This window comes from Sorex araneus, chromosome 2 (assembly GCF_027595985.1).
Source record: "Sorex araneus isolate mSorAra2 chromosome 2, mSorAra2.pri, whole genome shotgun sequence".
NCBI classification, from domain to species: Eukaryota; Metazoa; Chordata; class Mammalia; order Eulipotyphla; family Soricidae; genus Sorex; species Sorex araneus.
The window spans coordinates 306,365,298-306,372,597 of NC_073303.1; the positions used below are offsets into that span (position 1 = coordinate 306,365,298).

General features: G+C 41.3%; 1 pseudogene; it reads left to right on the top strand.

Annotated features, from left to right (window-relative positions):
* Positions 1–5,214: 5,214 nt before the first annotated feature.
* On the top strand, positions 5,215–5,807 carry LOC101537895 (density-regulated protein-like; annotated as a pseudogene).
* The last annotated feature ends 1,493 nt before the right edge of the window (positions 5,808–7,300 follow it).

Genomic DNA, 7,300 nt, shown 5'->3' on the forward strand with positions numbered 1-7,300 from the left:
TTGGGTCACACCTGGCAATGCACAGGGGTTACTCCTGGCTCTGCACTCAGGAATCACCCCTGGCAGTGCTCAGGGGACCATATGGGATGCTGGGAATCGAATGTGGGTTGGTCGCGTGCAAGGCAAATGCCCTACCAGCTGTGATATCGCTCCAGCCCCTCAATTCATATGTTTTAACTTATAATAGATTTCACTGTATCACTGTATCACTGTCATTCCATTGTTCATCAATTTGTTCGAGCGGGCATCAATAGCGTCTCCCTTCGTCCCTGTTGCATGCTAGTGTAGCCCGATGGCATATTAGGGGCTCTTTCCAGATCAGGGGAATGAGGACTGTTGTTGTTACTGTTTTTGGCATATCAAATACGCCATGGGTAGCTTGCCATGCTCTCTGAGAGAGATGGAGGCTTTGAGGGCGGCCTCTAATCACCTTTACAAGTGTTACCAGTCTACCGAATATAAGCTTCTGGTCAACTGGCATGTTGTAACGATCTGCACACTGACAAACACGCACCTGCCTGCATCTCTGGGCAGCACCTGGGACATCTGCGGCCTCAGGTTGATCTCCTTGAGGTTGATGGAATGAGCCCGGATTTTGTTGAGCAACTGGCAGAGCAGGACCCTATCCAGGAGGGGTCTGTGCCAGGTCAAACACCTGCACCAAGTCCTAGATCATCTGGTGGTTAGCTGACAGCACCCACAATGTATGAGCTCATCCATTGTCATAGATTTATTGTGACAAAACCTCATTACAGGTTGAAGATTTGTATATGTAATTTTCAGATAAGTATGTAAGTTCTCTTTTCACTTCATTTAACAGTACAAAGAGAACAACTTAGTTGGATACTAAGATTTCTGGTTATGAAATTGGTCTTGAAATTTTATTCTTTAAGCAAGACTCCATAAATTAATTTGTAATGAGTTACTTGTGAGTATAGCAAAAGCTGAATGATTTATTTTACTTAAGGAAAGGCAAAATAATTTTATTGAGAGGTTTCCAGACTTATTTGGCTTACTATGCCCTTTGTAGAGAAAAAATAATCTATTCAGCAGTCTTTGTTGGAAATCTACTTTTGGTTAAGCAAACAACATAGAGTGACCCCAACTGTACCCAAGACTACAAAGTGGGAGGAGTCTCCATTTAGAGAAGCACTGTAGACTATCAGTCTGAAACATTTAGTTTTACCCTCCTTTTTTGCTTAGTGGTAGAATTTATGGCCAAACACATTTCTGTGATCTAAGTGAATATTACATTTTAAGTATTCCTTATTTTCAACAAAACTACATTGTATTTTTTATGACAACTTGCCTTTCTCTCATAAAAGGACATTTTAAGGGATTTTTTAAAAAGCCGTTTTAGGGACCAAAGAAGTAGTACAGGAGATAGTGTGCCTTGCATACTGCTGACCTGGGCTTAGTCTCCGGAGCGCCACCAGGAATGATCCCTGAGCACAGCGTCAAACGTAATCCCTGAACACTTTATGTGTGGGCCAAAATCCAAAGGAATGGTGTGGGTGGGAGTTTACATTCTTATACAAAGCTCTTGGTGTTAAAAAATAAAATCTTAGAAATTTAGGGACAATCTATTATTTTACTATCTAGCTTTAGTAACATTATTTTATCACTAGTGAGAAGCAAAGGGTCATCATCATTATCATCATCGTCATCCTCCTCATCATCATCATCCTGTTGATCTCGAATTTCTCAAGCTGTCTCAGTAACGTCTCCATTCGTCCTAGCTCTGAGATTTTAGCAGCCTCTCTTTACTCATTCTTCCCAGCAGTGCTGCAATGGAGGCTCTTTTAGGGTCAGGAGAATGAGACCCATCATTGTTACTAGTTTTGGCATATGAATACGCCACGGGGAGCTTACGAGGCTCTTCCATGTGGACAGGAAACTCTCAGTAGTAGCTTGCCAGGTTCTCCCAGAGGGAGAAGTAGGCTATAAGATATCGCGCGCCTGCCAAGGGTCAGGAGATATTAACCTTTTATTAAGGTTCTCTTGTTATTCATACTGAGTGATAGGGGCTGCTCCCATTTCTGTACTCAGGCACTTCCAAAATTTCTTGGTGGTGTTGGAGCTTGCAAAGCATGCATTCAGCCCATCAAACGACCTCTCTGAGCCGACTGTTTCTTTATTTAGAATAATTTTCTAAGGAAAAGAAATTATACAAGATTGTTTTAAAAATAATGACTTTAAATTAGACAAATGTTGTTTTCAAGGAAAGTCTAGGTCTGGCTGAAATAAATCGGTGCTAGTATTTTTGCTATTTAATTTAACAAATTAATTAAATCAATTTTTGATTTGGGAGCTATACTCCTGGCTTTGAGCTCAGGGATCGCTCCTGGCAGAGCTTAGGGGACCAGATGGGGTACTCAGGATTGAACCTGGGTAGGTTGCATACAAAGCTAGCACCCTAACCTTCTGTAACTATGACTCTGGCCCCATATATTAGCTATTTTTAAAATACCATTATGAAAATTATAAATAAAACTGAAAATATCAAAATAATCACGATCACAATCACGAAATCCCGTTAATCATTGATTTCTCGAGCGGGCTCAGTAACCTCTCCATTAATCCTTTCCCTGATATCTTAGAAGTCTCTCTTGACTCTGCCCTCCCAATGATGTTGCATTGGAGGCTCTTTCAGGGTCAGGGGAATGGGATCCAGCTTGTTACTGGATTTAGCATATGAGTACACCATGGGAAGCTTGCAAGGCTGTCCCATGTAGGCAGGGAACTCTCAGAAGCTTGCTAGTTTCTCCCAGAGGGAGAAGTAGGTTACAAGGGCAGAGAGCCACGCGCTTCTGGGAGCTCACTTTTAAGTCTCTGGATGTTGACCATTGATGGGATTACACACACCTGGGTTCCTCTGCCGGGACCTTCATGCATGAGGCCTGTCCGAACGAGACTCTCTGATTATTAAGTGATAATAATCAAAATAATAAAAAGAAAAAATAAGATTATCCATAGTTTAGGACATATAATAACTTCCCGACACCAAGCCCACCACAAGTGTGTCTGTATTCCCCTACTCCTTTTCATTGTCCACCCTCCACTCCCATCCTTGATCCACTTTAGTGGGTTCAATAATCTAATTATAAGCAGACTGTCAGGGTCAGTAAGTTCTACTTTGAAAAATCATAAAAATGCACCTCTAAATAAATACAGTTATTCCAATAAAAACTCACAGCTCTGGAGAGATAGTACAGTGGCTAAGATGTTTCCTTGTCAGCCTGGGTTCAATCTTCCACACATCTTAAATTCTCGAGTCTAGTCAGGAGTCATCTTTGTATGAAGAGCCAGGAATAATCCCAGAGCACCACCAGGTGTGACCCAATGACAAAACAAAACAAAACAAAACAAAAATCCCAGACAAACAAAAGAACCTAACATAGGAGTAGTTAATTTTACCCTTAACAAAAAAAAGCATTTGACCTCTGCCCACCCCGATGAGGCCCTGAGTTGCTGTCCACAAATGACTCCTGACAAACCAATCTTGGAACCCAGCTGCTTCTGGCAGAAATGCATCTGGACTGAGCATTAAACTACAGCACTGTGCCACCCCGGGTGGGGAAGGTGTTTGTCCCTTCAGCCTTTTCTCCCTGGTGGCACGGTGGCTGCCACCTTTTCAGAGTCTATTGGACAGCCAGGCATGAGACTGCAGTGATGTGATACACGGGGCTTCACAGGATGGGGGGATGGGACTGGCCCCTCTCCCCGCCCCAACGAGGCCCCGAGTTGCCGCCCACAAACGGCTCCTGGCTCCTGAATAGCCATGATCCCAGAGGCACACAAAACAATCTGGGAACCCAGTGGGTTTTGGCAGAAATTCCTCCAGACTTATTACTAAAATATGAGAAATGCAAAACACTCTTCATATCATCAATAGAAAACAAATTATCTAATGATGCCTTTTCGGCAGGTCTAAATGTTGAGGGAAATTCCAAATAATAATGGTGCATCTTTTTTTGAAATATAGAACGTGATCAAAGTGGAGAGAGAGTAAGGTGGAAATCATCTGCCACATAGGCAGGGGAGAGCTGGGATGCGGGTATTCTGGGGTTCTTGGTGGTGGAGGGTGTGCACTGGTGAGAGGATAGGTGTTTGATCATTGTATGACCAAGACTTAGACTGGAAAGCTTTGTAACTTCTCACAGTGATTCAATTAAAAAACAGAGAGAGAGAGGGGAAGAAAAGCATTTGAAAAATTTCAAGAAGTTTCTAAGAGGTGAATATTCAAAATCTTTTGATCAATTTCCACTTAATTACATACTCAACACAAGATTTGAAATTAGTTACTGTACTCTAGTAATTATGTCACATACAATTCTAGACTGATTGTATTTAGCTGTAGTGGCGAGGTAATGGTACGCCAAGGTAAGTATTTCAGATCAAATATTGAAGTTACCAGCTTTTTGTATTGAGCATTGGCTGTGTGCCTATAAATGCACTGGGACCTAGCTCTAAGGTTTCAGCAAGCATCACTGTGGTTAGTCACTTAAATTTGGAATTCAATTTTCAAAATTGTCTAGCATTATGCAAGATTCTTGCCTATGCCTTTCTTCTCTCATATGTCTAATGTCTTTCTTGTAAGAGTATTTATTATTTCTTAACCCCTACTGTAGCACTCACCAAGTTTTTATTTATGTACTATTTACTTTTTTTCCCTATGAAATTGAGAACACCTTTCAGGTGAGAATATTAATTCCCAAACATGTTACAGTGTCTCTTCAGCACTTAATGGGTCATCAACAAATATCTTCACATTTTAGAAAATAATTTGCTATTATATCCACAGATGTTAAGGTAATAGCAAGGACCAGGGAAATTATATAGGAGTTAAAGTACTTGCTTCACATGTGGCTGGTCCAGGTTCTCTACCCACCACCTCACATGGTTCCCCAGCACAGCTAGGAGTGATCCCTGAGCACAAAACCTGGAATAAGCTCTGAGTACCACCAGATGTAGACCAAAACCAACAACTGAAATAAAAAAGTTAACCACAACTCATTGTGATATGGTGTATGTTTGAATTTTTTTCTTTCTTGATAGTTTCATACTCAGATCGTGTAAAGGTATCCGGTTTGTAAGGTGTCCTGCTATATTCAGAATGGTGAAATAGTTAGAAGACCTGCGTGTGTCACTTCAGCTGGTGGTAATGGCGAGAGCAGAGGCAGCAGGGGCTGTGTCACTGTCTGGGTGTGAGTGATGGCTGCTGACATTTCAAAACCCGGTGGGCAGGATGGCAAAGGGGACCTGAGGAGCAATATAAAGTCTGATGCTGGTTACCCATTTCCTGTCCTTGACCGTGGAGTTGGTCCATTACCATCAGAGTACATATGCCTGATATTGCTATATGCAGACAGTGGTTAGAGAAGAATTTTCCAAATGACTTTGCAGAACTTACCATAGGAAATTTGCCCAAACAAGAAGCTGGGATTAGTGAGGGGTAGGGAACAGTAAGGGAAGAGGAAGAGAAGAAAAGACTAAAGAGAGGAAGAAGAGTTCAAATTAAACAACAACAACAACAAAGAAGAAGACTGCACCACAAAAGTTTACAATAACCAAAGTCCCCAGGAAAGAAATATATAACAAGAGTGTGTGTCCTTGCAACCTTCCAAGTTGATTTTAAAGAAGCACAGAGACATTTTGCTCAAAAATTTCCTGTAGTGCCTCAGTAACAGGGGACGATGAAATCATAATTCAGGGAGACTTTACAGATGATTCAATTGATGTCATTCAGGAAAAATGGCCAGAAATCGATGGATAGCATTGAAGATCTCAAAGAAGTGAAGAAGTGATTTTGAATACAGACAAATATTTAATGATCTGAACTGAGAGTTGATGTGGCCAAAGAGAAGCCTTTTCAAAATGTGTGTGTGTGTGAGTGTGTGTGTATACACACACCTACAGAAAAACTGTAGATACCCTCACAGTAGGTACTTTTTCTATTCTGTACAAGGCTTCTTACTTTTTTTTATTGTCAAAATCTAATTAACAGAGGAGATATCATGTTTATGCATGAAATGGAATTTAGTCAAATAAAACTTTCTGGTCATTTGGTACTGAAAAAAATGATGAAATGATTTTCTGAGATTAAAGATATCAGACTTAAATATGCTGCCAGGTTTATTTGTATTAATCTGAAATTTTGAAAAAAAGCTAGAAACAAAGAAACTATATTCAACCAGAACTTGACTAAAAAGTCTAACTATTCTAAGCAAAAACGTTTAGTAATCTTTATAAAATAATCATAAAATCATAATCATAATCGTTTAATAATCTTTATGAAATAATCATAAAGTAATCATAAATAATCATTTGTGATCTTGGACTCTGGGATCAATGGGACCCGGGAGCAGAGACCCTCTGCCTGATTCCCCCAATCTCTGGTGACCCAGGGGTCATACCCATTATGACAGATAATCTCCTCATCGGCCACCCTGGCTGCTTTTCCCAGAAGAAAGCATAAAATGAGGCCCCATAACCATGCCACCGGACTCCGCGCCAGGGGTGCCCTAGAGGGGGGCAGGTGAGAGCCCTCCTCGCCCCAACGGACCCAGCCCCAGCAGCCGACCTCCACTACCTAACCGCTGCCATGCTCTAAGCCACTTTCCACATGCTCGGCCAAGCCTCACGCATGAGCGAACATATTCCTGGACCTCGCAGCCTTGAAGTGGCCATGCCACACATCATCATCACATATACACTTCTCTGAGAGCCTGGCAAGCTTCTGAGAGTATCCCACCCACACAGAAGAGCCTGGAAAGTTCCCTGTGTCATATTCGATATGCCAAATACAGTAACAATAACAGTCTCATTCCTCTGACCCTGAAAAGAGCCTCCAATCATTGAGAAAAATGAGTAAGGAGAGGCTGCTAAAATCTCAGGGCTGGGACGAATAGAGATGTTACTGGTGCCCACTCTAGTAAATCAATGATCAACAGGATGACAGTAATACAATAAAGAAATAATATTTTGAAATAATAAATCATGGTAGTATTTTTATGGGTCCGGAACAATAGTGCAGCAGGTAGGGCACTTGACTTGCAGGCAGCTAACCTGGGTTCAGTCCTTGGCATCCCATATGGTCCCCTGAGTCTGCCAGGAGTAATTGCTGAGTGCAGAGACAGCAAGCAATAACTCCTGAGCATCACTGAGTATGACCCCCCAAAAAACACAAACAAAAGCGAAAAGATTATGTTAGCATTTTCAGAAACATTAAAATCACTTCAAGAGTGTTTCCTCTAAGATATAAATACTGATCTATAGCTTTCTTTTTTATCTATGTCAT